This window comes from Aquarana catesbeiana, linkage group LG13 (genome assembly GCF_042186555.1).
Source record: "Aquarana catesbeiana isolate 2022-GZ linkage group LG13, ASM4218655v1, whole genome shotgun sequence".
NCBI lineage: Eukaryota > Metazoa > Chordata > Amphibia > Anura > Ranidae > Aquarana > Aquarana catesbeiana.
In genome coordinates this window covers 127466180-127479578 of record NC_133336.1, presented here as the reverse complement: position 1 = coordinate 127479578, position 13399 = coordinate 127466180, and the positions used below count along the sequence as shown (strand labels likewise).

At 42.3% G+C, this 13399-nt stretch overlaps 1 protein-coding gene across 1 annotated transcript in view; it reads right to left on the bottom strand.

Moving 5' to 3' along the window:
* BAHD1 (bromo adjacent homology domain containing 1) overlaps positions 1–13399 on the bottom strand; it is a 303162-nt gene that overhangs the window by 270899 nt on the left and 18864 nt on the right. The gene's annotated exons all lie outside the window — the stretch shown is intronic.

The window sequence follows — 13399 nt, the reverse complement described above, 5'->3', positions numbered from 1 at the left end:
TTCTAATGCCACTGTCAGATTATATTTTCCATATCTAGTGAATGCTATAAAGCTGTTAAAATGAATGTTATAATCTACATAAATAGTTCTAGAAGAGCGATGATTGATAACCCTGAACTAGATGTGACTCCCATATTAGCTCTTGCAAGCGTTCTAAAAACAGACTCACTGTATATAGCAATTAGGCTTAATTACAGTCATTTAAACACTCCTAAAAATGTGTAAAGCACTTTAACTCAGAACAACATCAAATCTGTTGTCTGACCTAATAAAGCAGAGTAACAAGTGGCAAGGTTTACTGGTAGAAAGGATAAGAATTGGTAGGAGGGGAAAATGACTATTCCTGGAAACACACCATATGATGTATTTTGTGTACAGGATCCCCACTCTACAGTCATACACCTCAGACTACAGAAACCAGGAACCACGTATAAAAGTTCACATAGTTCGTGGCCTACAAAGGACTAAACTCATCAGATTGTTAGCTATTGACTAAATTATTATGTGTATGTAAAAATGGAAATGTATCCTAACTCCACTGGTACATTTTTAATTCTTTATTTAGGACACATTTCAAGTACAAGCATGGATTTATACAGTGTATACTGTACATCTCCAATTCTAGGCCAACTAAGACAATGAGGGGTTTCATAAAGAGTGTCATAGACACATTTAGAAACCTGTTGGGCCTTCGCACCAAAACTGTCGATGTTTGCACCATATTCATATACCTGTCTTGAACAGGTACATAATTTGTCGGAGGCCGGCAGTGTGTCCCAACCCAACCAAGTTTTGTAGTAGGGTTGGCAGAGCTTGATGGGGAGCTAAGAGTTGCCATCAGGTCTACCTTGTTTTGGATTGACAGAACATGACAGTGGGTGTATCCACAGCCGCTATTTAGCCCAATAGCAACTTTCAAATCTGCCCACTGCCATAAGCTCTCCATTAAAAGCAAGGCAGATCTGATGGGGAACTAGTCCCCCTACCCACCCAACAGGCACTGTGGCCATGTCCCCCATCGAGTCCTCCTCCTCCGTGAGCTTGTCATTCCTCGTCCCAGAGGAAGTTACGAGATCTGTAACAAAACCGGTAGGAGGAGCCTGATTGTCTGATATGTGGGAAGCAGGAAGTGGTCTGGAGAGGAGGCATAGGATAGACTGAACGCTGTGAAACCGGGGCTGCCAATCCCCCCTCACTACCACAGCATTACAGCACTTTACAAGCATTGTTTTACTATGTAAATGTGAGTTGAATGTACTTTGAGCATTTTTTAAGATTAAACATTTCTCAGACAGTATCACACTATTGTATGCCTCTATTATTCTTCCTATGTGGCATATGCGAGGAGGCTTGTTGGAAGTGACCAGGAGAAACTGGTATCCTCTTGAAGCTGGGCTATTATCAGGAGCAGGAGGTGACCAGGGAGGAGTACCAGCATACAGCAGCCAGTATAATTATAGGAGACATAAATATGGTCCAGGATATCTGCTGAAAACATCTTTAGGCTTATTTTTGAAACCCTTAAGGTGAGGGTACAACCGAAGGAGGAGGAGTGCACATTGCATGAAGACACCTTATCACTTTATATGGACTGTGTTGATTATTTTTATATCATTATGGACTGTGTGTGATTCATGGAGCACGAGCACTTTATATTATGATTGTATTATTTTATTGTAATCCACTGTTTTATGATACACATTTCATTCAGATTGCTTTCCAGCATAGGTTGCATTGATTGTTGGTTAGGAGTAGAGCGGCACATTATATATACATATATATTTCTTTCACATTGTGGGGATGTGTGGGAAGTGCAGGCAGCTTTTTTTAGTTTTTAGTCCACGGTAGCTTATAGTTTTTGGCAGCTCACGAGGTTTCACCCATTTCATTACATGAGTTTGCGCACCCGTGCCACTTTGCTGACGTATACCAGTGTGAGCCGGTCGGCAAGTGGTTAAAGATTATGTGCGTGTAAAGGCAGGCGTCCCAATACTTTTGGTAATATAGTGTATTTTATGGGGACAACATAATGAAGAGACATCTCCCCACTTGGACACAGATGGCAACAAAAAAACTGACAGAGGTTATAGCCCTAATACCCCATACACACAATCATACTTTCCGCCAACAAAACCATGTATTTGTGTTCGAAGGATGCTTGCTCAAACTTGTTTTGCATACACACAGTCACAAAAATGTTGGCCAACAATTATGAATGTGGGACATACAAGACATACGACGGGTTGAGAAAAAGGAAGTTCAATAGCCAGTACGGCTCCTTCTGCTTGATTCCGAGCATGCGTGAACTTTTGTGTGTTGGACTTGTGTACACACGATCGGAAATCATTTGTTGGAGGAAAGTCCGACAACAAATGTTCGATGGAGCATACACACGGTCGGACTTTCAGCCAACAAGCTCACATCCAACATTTGTTGCCGGAAAATCTGATTGTGTGTACGGGGCATTACTCTATCAAAATGAAAAAAAAAAAAGTTTTGCCTTCAGGTCTACATTAATTTAGTTTCCATGGCTTCCTACTGATCGGCCACGTTCACACAAGTAACGCCTCTGATCTCATCTTTGTTATATGTAAGGGACAAAGTTATCACAACATACAATGTATCCTCACGCCCAGGGCCATTGACTCCAATATTGGGTAATCCAGGGTTCCCACCGAGAATGTCAGAAAAAAGTTTTCTCTGTTGGCAACCACTACATCCTTCGCCAATCTGTCATTCATGTACAGACAGAGGCTTGAAAACTCTGGGGGAGCTTAGCTCTAACTCTTGGCCGAAGGCAGGTGAATGGCTCCAATACTTTCATTTACGCAATTTCTAAAGGGTTGAATAGTTTAAGCCTCTGTAGGGATTTAACTCAGTTTGAAGAGATGTGCCTTTCTGACTCAAAATGTCCCCATGCATTATCTAAAACGTATGGTATTCTACTATTGCACGCATTTCCAGATCGCCCTTTTTATGTCTGAAACTAGGAAAAAAATCTGTCTCATGAAGATTGGGATAAGGTGTTCATACTCATCTTTAAAATAACTGTGTCGTCTTATTCTCAGGAACGTAATTTTAAGATTACGACGAGATGGTATCGCTGTCCGGTCTTACTGAATAAAATTAATCCAGCTATGTCTGATCTATGCTGGAGATGCGGTGAATCGAGAGGCACATTATTACATCTATGGTGGTCTTGCTAGAACCATTTTGGTTGGCCATATTTAAACGAAGTCATATGATCACCGGTACAAGTTGGCAGGAGACTCCTGAGGCAGTGCTTCTCTCTTTAATCCCGGGGTTAAATAACTCAAATAAAAGGGAATATTTTGATTCCTCTTGATGGCAGGAAGAGCCATAATTCCAAGACACTGGAAATCCCAAATAACACCAACAATACAGGAATGGGTAGTAGAGATGAATCATATAATGCAGATGGAAGAGATAGTATGCATAGCAAATAATGGTGAATGTAACTTTTGGGAAGTCTGGGCCCAGTGGATGGGGTTTCTGGAGTCTCCTCAGCTGTTACCCTACTTGTGACTGTTGGGATCCTGTCTGCTGGATTTTTTTCTTTTCTGCTTTTTTTGTTGTTGTTTTTTTGTTTGTTTGTTTTTTGCTTTTTTTGGTTGTGTGGGGTTTTTTTTGTGTATTAATATATGTATATAAAAATTGGCATTATTAGCGAATATATTGGCATGTTTTATCAATGCAATTCTTTAGTTCTATTTGGGGAAAACATAAGGGGGGATGTGGAAATATAAAATTATGTTAACCAAAGGATATTTAGGTCACAGTCACTAAGCATTGTTGTTTCCCTCTTTTTGTGTTGTCAAATGCCATTCTTTTCAATATATAAAATAATAAAATAAAATATATTAAAGTGAATTTAGTTTCCTCGCTGCGTGAGATATCCTGTCAGCAATATGATTCAGTGAAGGAGCTGGGCATCAGTAAAATGTAAAATACATAAACATAAAGGGTAGCTAACATCTAAATATTTTGTGTTGATTTGTTATTTGATTAATATGATTTTTTATAGTCTTTTTTTACTATATTCATATAATCTTCATTTTCAGCTGAACATTTGACAAATGGCAACAACCGGTATGGAAAATGTAGACAAACTCCTAGCTGCTATAGTGGTCAGGAGCCTGTTTACAGGTTGGTGCTGCCATTCACCTATGCCTTATATTGTTGACAGCAAATAGTAAACCAGCTAAATACATACAGGTGCATTGACACAAAAGATGTTCAATATATTACTTTTTTTTTTGTGAATCTGCTACTGTCTGAGTAAAATAGCTCGTCCCCTGACAGCAGCTTGCATATTGGGACCCTTGTGCTGTGTGGGGGAAGCAGTGGCCTCTCTACAGAGGTCTGATACACCTCTTTCTGACTGACTCCGTATGCTCCCTGCTGACTGAAGAGCTCCGGCTCTGACTCAGCAGGGGGGGTGTTGAACCTCGTCAGGGAGATTACTGCCTTTCCACAGATGGCAAGCGTCCTTCTGCAGCATGCTGGCTGAGTACAGGCTTTTTTACTCAGCTCTGGCTGATTTGTAAAGAAAATAAACTGGGAAACACTGTATACCTTTTGTGTCTTAAGCAGAGGATCAAGTGACTGATGAAGTCACGTGACGAAATGCGTAAGCCGAAGCCAGGTGATGCCGGAGCTTGGAGCACCAGAAGTGAGGCTGGAGTAAGCTATCATGTCCTGAGTGAGTGTTGGAAAGCTAATGCGATTTATCTATATTTAAATGTGAGTGCATTTTTTATAAAATCTACTGGTTGTGTGAAATACTACACTATGTTAGCATCCATGTGGCTTAGAGTTAGGCACGCAGTGGTGCAGTGGAGTTCCTAAAGACACAGCAACCCTGAAAATGAAAGTGGTTAAGTGCAGTAATTGTCAAAACTGAGGGACATTCCACATTATCCCCAGAGCGGGGGCAGCGCATTTGACCTATATTTGATTTATAGGTGAAGGTTTAAGGTGAGAGCACATCCTTAATCACTATTTTAGGTGTTTGCACACCTTTATCCTTTGCAGCGCTGGGAGCATGGGATCAGTCTCCATGTGAGGTTTACAGTATGATTTGGAGTCACGATTTATTGATTTGTGAAGAACTATTTGAAGTAGATTAAAGGCACCTGGGACTGTTTTGACATTCACTCATGACAGATATTGTTGCATGTAATTATTTTGTTTATATGTATATGTGTACTACACATAGACACAAGAGTATATTAATAATTAAAATCTTTATTTTTATATATTCATGATAATTTACAGCAGGGATATGCAATTAGGGGACCTCCAGCTGTTGCAAAACTACAAGTCCCATCATGCTCTGCCTCTAAGTGTCATGCTTGTGGCTGTCACTGTCTTGCTATGCCTCATGGGACTTGTAGTCCTGCAACAGCTGGAGGTCCGCTAATTGCATATCCCTGATTTACAGTATCAGTAGCTTGACACATACATGTTTGATTATTTGAATTGTTGTGTTCTGCCGGCAGGAAATGCTCCCCACTGGCAGAATACAATAGTCGCTGTGGGAGGGATTTTCCAACCCATGGCTGCAGGAAAAGAAATTGCATCATTTATGGCTTGCCTACCTGTAAGAGAGCTTGTTCTTTGGAAAAACAGACTTACTGATCAGATCATCAGATGAAAATAGAAGAAAGAAAGCCTTAAAAGAAAATGAATGCAATTACATCTAAGAATTGGTAAGCTGCAATATAATAAATGTTTGCTTTTGTGTTTAGTACCAATTTAAACGGAAAGTGCAATTGAGCTTTAAATTGCATTTTAAAGAAATAAATATGCTTTTCACTGCATCATCCAACTAGAGGAATACCTCGATGCTCTGATGAAATCTGCTTGTATGCAGTGAACTGATCCAGTGAGCAGAGCGCCACATTCCTGAGTGACTCCTCCCGCAATAAATATAACGAGCGCATACTCCATAATTAAATAAGAACTTTGTTCTAATTATAATTGGGTTTATTGATTTTACATGAAGAGCTGTAACCTATTTTTCTTAAGAGGCAGTTTAGCAGATCTGTAATGCCTAACAAGCTTATAAATAAGGTTTTTGTCCTTATTACCTCTGCCTTACCACCTTCCATATTGCATCATGCTAAATATGAGGATGGGCCTTCCTGCAAAGGGAAAGCACCTACTGCATCATGGGAGCTGAGGTCCTGTTTTCATTCCCAGTTCAGATGCTCTTAAAACCTATCTCCGGGCAATATTAACCCCTACCACTCCCCTCTAATAACCCCCTCTGTCAACCAAAGAGTGCCAAACAAAGGTTCTTAAGAGTCCAAAAAAGTGTTTTATGGATTCCAAAAATGACAAGGAAAAAAAAAGGAAAGGAAGTTAACACATTTCAGGTGCTTAAGAATTTGTCTTCATCAGGGTTTTAAAAAACAACTTAAATTGTGTGTTTCAGCAAAAAAGCATGTCTCTGCATTTTATTCTTTTAGCTTGGATTGAATTATCCAAGATTTGAGTCCAATTGAAATGAAGTTGCATTTTGAAGCCCTGATGAAGAGGGATTTACAAGTACCCAAAACGCGTTGGTTGCATTTTCCTGTCTTTTTCCTTTTGTCATTGGCTGAATCAGTAAAACACCCTTCTTGACTCTGTGAACTGTTGTCAAATCAGGCAACCTCTGTTCTTTTGGAAGCCAATGGGAAGTGTCCATATCACACAGGCACTTTTGTTGCCGGCTGTTTAGGGGGGGGGGGGGACAGCAAATTTAGACTGTTATACAAGCTGTACACTCACTAATTTACATTGTATCAAAGTGTCATTTCTTTAGTTTTATCACATGAAAAGATATAATAAAATATTTACAAAAATGTGAGGAGTGTACTCACTTTTGTGAGATACTGTGTATACATACATATAGCGGGTGAAATAAGCATTGAACACGTCACCATTTTTCTAGGTAAATATATTGCTAAAGGTGCTATTGACATGAAATTTGCACCACAACCCATGGGATCCATACAAAGAAACCAAAACAAATAAGTTCAGAAATTAATTCAATTATTTGTAATAAAATGGAATGACACCGGGAAAAAGAATTGAATACGCTAACTGAAATGTATTTAATATTTCAAACAAAATCCTTTCTTGGTAATGACAGCTTCAAGACGCCTCCTGTATGGAGAAACTAGTCTCATGCATTGCTCAAGTGTGATTTTGGCCCATTCTTCCACCCAAACAGTCTTCAAATTTTGAAGGTTCTGTGGGCCTCTTCTATGAACGCTGATCTTTAGTTCTTTCCATTGATTTTCTATTGGATTCAAGTCAGGCGATTGGCTGGGCCATTCTAGCAGCTTTATTTTCTTTCTTAGAAACCAGTTGAGAGTTTCCTTGGCTTTGTGTTTGGGATCATTGTCTTGCTGAAATGTCTACTCTCATTTCATATTCATTATCCTGGTAGATGGCAGCAGATTTTTATCAAGAATTTCTTGGTACCTTTTTCCATTCATGCTTCCTTCAAGGATATGAAGTTTGCCAGTACCTTATGCTGAAAAACAGCCCCACACCATGATGTTCCCACCTCCAAACCTCACTGTTGGTATGGCGGTGTTTTTGGGGTGATGTGCCATTTGACCTCAAAACATGGTGTGTTTTATGACATCCAAAGAGTTTAATTTTGGGTCTTCCCTGACCAGACTATATTTTCCCAGTATTTCACAGTCTTGTCTAAATCTTGTGCAGCAAACTTTAAACAAGCTTCAACATGCTTTTTCTTCAGCAACAGAGTCTTGCGTGGTGAGTGTGCATACAGGCCATGGCGGTTGAGTGCATTACTTATTTTTTTTTTTTTTTAAACAATTATAACTACTAATTCCAGGTCTTTCTGAAGCTCTCCACATGTGGTCCTTGGCTCTTTGACAACTCTTCTGAAAATTATTTTCACTCCTCTGTGAGGAATCTTGTGAGGAGCACATGGCCGTGACCGGTTTATGGTGAAATTATGTTCTTTCCATTTTTGGATTGTGGCCCAAACAGTGCTCACTGGAACATTCAGAAGATTAGAAATCCTTCTGTAAACCAATGCCATTAGTATGTTTTGCAACAATAAGGTTGTGAAGGTCTTGAGAGAGCTCTTTGCTTTTACCCATCATGAGACAATTCTTGTCTGACACTTTATGTTATGGTAATGAGACACCTTTTTATAGGCCATCAGTTGAGACTGAACAGCTAATATTAATTTGCACTGCCAAGGGGCAGGATTGCTTTCTAATTACTGATACATTTCAGCTGGTGTCTTGACTTTCCATGCCTTTTTGCACCTCCCTTTGTTTATGTGTTCAATACCTTTTCCCTGTGTAATTAAATTTTTTTACACATAACTTAATTTCTGAATGTATTTGTTTTGGTTTCTTTGAATGTATGGATTGCATTGGTTGTAACCGACATGGGGTGAAAATGTAATGTCAATAGCACCTTTAGAAATATATTTACCTAGAAAAGTGACATGTTCAGTACTTATTTTATCTGCTGTGTGTGTGTATATATATATATATATATATATATATATATATATATATATATATATATATACATATATATATATATATATATAAATATATACACACGCGGTATATATACACAGTATTTACATTGCTCCAAGTTGGACCACTGTAACTATGTAAAAATTGCAATACCTGTAATTCGTTAAGAATATGCTGATAAGTAGTCAAGATTGGAAAATTATTCATAGTCATGCGCATGTTCCTGGTATAAAATGGGGACACAACAAAAAGTACACTTTTCACAGCAAAAAAAATAAAAATAATTCCAGTATTGTAGTTGATAGCCTATGACAGTAGGATTATGCAGTGTGGCCCAGTTAGATAAAAATAACAGCTAAGTAGAGTTCTCCTTTAAGTCTTGGCTGAGCGGTGGCTGTACTTTTGAACGGCTTTACACTAAATGAATGGCCATTTTTTACTAGTTCAGGAATTAAACGGCAACACTTTTTTGCTGCCAAGGAACGTGGGATTATTACATCCCAGTTGTGAACAGCTGTGACACACATTATCCTGATTATATTCCATTACTGTTTTGCTACACTTGTAGGAGTCATAGCCCGTGAGAGTCTGAGTTCCGGCATAAGGCAAGACACTATGATTGGCTCTGCCTGCAGACCACAGAGCGCTTTGCATACTGACTATACAGGTTTGTCATAGCTATTGTCTAACATGTGACCAGGCATAGAAATAGACTTTTAAGTGATAATGTACCGATTTGAAAAGCACAACTTTTCGAGTGTTATTTAAACATCTGGCTACAAAAATCAGCTGAAAAAGCTATTTTGCAAATCAGAGGTGGAGAAAATGATTTAGCAATCCAGAAAAAAACAATCCTGTAGGAAGTTTCAAGACTCCGGTATCAGTTTGATTTCCTGTTATCGCTAGGATGCTTTGCATATACATAATATTCTTGTAAAATGAATTCTCTTTTTTTCTATTATCCTTGCCCAATTTGTGACTACAATATACTTCTTAAGTGATTACACTCATAGCGCCATAAGAATGTTAGCTCTGAGGGCCAGTTCACACCTAAATTGTCCAGGAACATGGTCCGCATTCCTGTGCGATTCCTGTGTGACGAGGTGCGATTTTCAGCCCATTCCTTTGAATGTAATACATGCACTCATTTTCAAAAACGCACTCCACCACATTGCATGGTGATACAGTATCACACGACCCGGTAAAGACATACGTACTGCGTTTGTGATCTTCGTTTGGAATGTCATTAGGAATATATTGACACCACAGCAGAACGTGTATTTCGAACGCAGTGCTGGAAACACATGTTTTTCTGCACCACGTTCTGGTGTAAACAAGCCCTGAATCTAAGAACTTAGGAAGTGCACCTGTGCACATTCCTAGTTCTCAGACACCACAGTCAAACTGACAAAGAGTTTATAGCCTAACTCCAGGTTTGATTGAAAGTTAAATAGTCAGCTGGTCCAAGCACATTATTTCCTTCACTAACAGGTGTGCTTGGTGTGAGCACCATATAAACCATATGTCGCATCACCTAGAGTATGCAGCTCTGTGTTCTGGCAGTGGGATGGAGACTTTCCGTCTCATTCTCGAGACAAAATTGGGTTGAGCTGAGCCCTACCCAGCAATTCACAGAAAGCTTTGCATTTTTTGAATGAACACCTCTGATTGGCTGAGATGGAGAGCGTGATACCATCTGCCCTTCCCTTCCACCTCAGGGAATCAGATGAAGCCTTGTATTCATTTATAAAATGCAAAGCTTCCACTGAATGGCTGAGCAGGGCTCAGCTTGACTTAATTTTGTCCCAAAGAGAAGTCTCCATCCTGCTACCAGAACACAGCGATGTATAATGTATGTAGCTGATGCCACATACAGTCATGTATACAGCGCTCCCAGCAGGCGCACCTATTAGTGAAGAAAATAGTTCAATTGGACCAGGGGCATACCTAGAGCATTACACATTGCCCCCTCCCAGCTCTCGACCCCTGAACATTACACATTGCCCCCTCCCAGCTCTGGACCCCTGAACATTACACATTGCCCCCTCCCAGCTCTGGACCACTGAACATTACACATTGCCCCCCCCCCAGCTCTGGACCCATGCACTTTACACATTGCCCCTCCCCAGCTCTGGATCCCTGCATATTAGACATTGCCCCCCCCCGCCCCCCCAGCTCTGGATCCCTGCACAGTACACATTGCCCCCCCAGCTATGGACCTCTGCACATTACACATTACCCCCTCCCGGCTCTGGACCCCTGCACATTTCAAATTGCCCGGACCCCCCCAGCTCCGGACCCCTGCACATTACACATTGCCCCCCCCACAGCTCTGGACCCCTGCACATTACACATTGCCCCCCCAGCTCTGGACCCCTGTGCATTACACATTGCCCCCCCCCAGCTCTGGACCCCTGCGCATTACACATTGCCCCCCCAGCTCTGGACCCCTGCACATTACACAGTGCCCACCAGCTCTGGACCCCTGCACATTACACATTGCCCCCCCAGCTCTGGACCCCTGCACATTACACATTACCCCCTCCCAGCTCTGGACCCCTGCACATTACACATTGCCCGCATCCCCCCCCCAGCTCTGGACCCCTGCACATTACACATTGCCCCCCCAGCTCTGGACCCCTGCACATTACACATTGCTCCCCCCCAGCTCTGGACCCCTGCACATTTCACATTGCCCCCCCCAGCTCTGGACCCCTGCACATTACACATTGCCCCCCCAGCTCTGGACCCCTGCACATTACACATTGCCCCCCCAGCTCTGGACCCCTGCACATCACACATTGCCCCCCAGCTCTGGACCCCTGCTCATTACACATTGCCCCCCCCAGCTCTGGACCCCTGCACATTACACAATGCCCCCCCAGCTCTGGACCCCTGCACATTACACATTGCCCCCCCCAGCTCTGGACCCCTGCACATTACACATTGCCCCCCAGCTCTGGACTCCTGCACATTACACATTTCCCACCAGCTTTGGACCCCTGCACATTACACATTGCCCCTCCCCCCAGCTCTGGACCCCTGCACATTACACATTGCCCCTCCCCCCAGCTCTGGACCTCTGCACATTACACATTACCCCCTCCCGGCTCTGGACCCCTGCACATTTCAAATTGCCCGGACCCCCCCAGCTCCGGACCCCTGCACATTACACATTGCCCCCCCCCACAGCTCTGGACCCCTGCACATTACACATTGCTCCCCCCCAGCTCTGGACCCCTGCACATTACACATTGCCCCCCCAGCTCTGGACCCCTGTGCATTACACATTGCCCCCCCCAGCTCTGGACCCCTGCGCATTACACATTGCCCCCCCAGCTCTGGACCCCTGCACATTACACAGTGCCCACCAGCTCTGGACCCCTGCACATTACACATTGCCCCCCCAACTCTGGACCCCTGCATGTTACACATTGCCCCCCCCCCCACTCTGGACCCCTGCGCATTACACATTGCCCCCCCCCCCAACTCTGGACCCCTCCATGCATGCAGAGCTGGAGACACAGCAGTGCTGAACAGGGTAGGGAACTGTTGTAGTTCATTTTTCATATCAACGAACTAATGATTGGTTGCTAGGACGACCTAGCAACCAATCACCTGCTGATTAACTTGAAAAGTTAAGTCAAGCAGTTGCCATCCTCTATTCAGTGCTGCTCACTGTCTCTCTCCCCTGCTGTGAGTGGCAGAGTGAATCTGGCAGCCAACCCTGGGTGTCAGTCACCCGGGTATGGTTCACACCCGGGCACCCTGTCGCAGCTCGCCTCTCCCTGCCCTGGCTCTCACAGCTCCACTTGGACCAGCTCAGTCCAAACAAACAATTTAAAGTTCTATCAAACCTGAAGTTAGGAGTTAAAGCAGTATTAAAATCAAAAGCAAAAATGTAATATATGGATGTGGAAAGTTGGTGACAATTACTATCATGCTCCTCTCAGTCCAGAATATTTGACATGCCATAAAACTTGATACATTTTGTATGCTTTGAATCTGTTGAGTTGCCTTTGAAGCTAAAGCAGACATTCATTATTTGTTTTTAGCATACGTATGTCATTGTTTGGCTTACTTATAGCTTCATTTGTATAATGCAACTGTTGGCTAAATAAAGGAGTTACAAACAAAAAAAAAAAGATGTAATATATTGCCCATCATTAGATGTGGTGGCTGCATTAGTTTTCTTTTTCTTAAACTGAACTCCAGCTTTTGTTACACTTTACATGGTTTGTTTGGGTCATGCTAGCTCACACAAACTATGTCCCTCACTAACTTGTCTGAGTTAGTGACATCATCAGCCTACCTCTCTTACTCAGCTAATCAGAGGAAGCTTTGTATTGATTGCTAGAATACATTGCTGAATGTCTGAGCGCCGATCAGACTCTACTGTGTTCTGGGTATGAGACAAGAATTCTCAGCTTGTACCCGGAACACAGTGCAGTATGTTGTATGTAGCCTCAGCTCCATACACTTTATACCGCACATCCAGCCTCACATGTTAGTTTGGTTGGGCCAGCTTGTAAAGTGTAACAAAAGCTGGAGTTCAGCTTTAAGCTTTTTTTCCTCTGTTTGCACCTGTGATCTAGCCAGTAATACACCTCCTATTATTGTACCCCTATTCTGGATCAAGGAGCACGGGGGGCACATTTGCACAGCAACATTGTCAGTCTGGGGGAGGGGCGTGTTAGTTTACTGTACAAAGTAAGATCCGTTGGCATGGACCATAGGGTGAGTACATGGATTGAAAACTGGCTACAAGGGCGAGTTCAGAGGGTGGTGATAAATGGGGAGTACTCAGAATGGTCAGAGGTGGGTAGTGGGGTTCCCCAGGGTTCTGTGCTGGGACC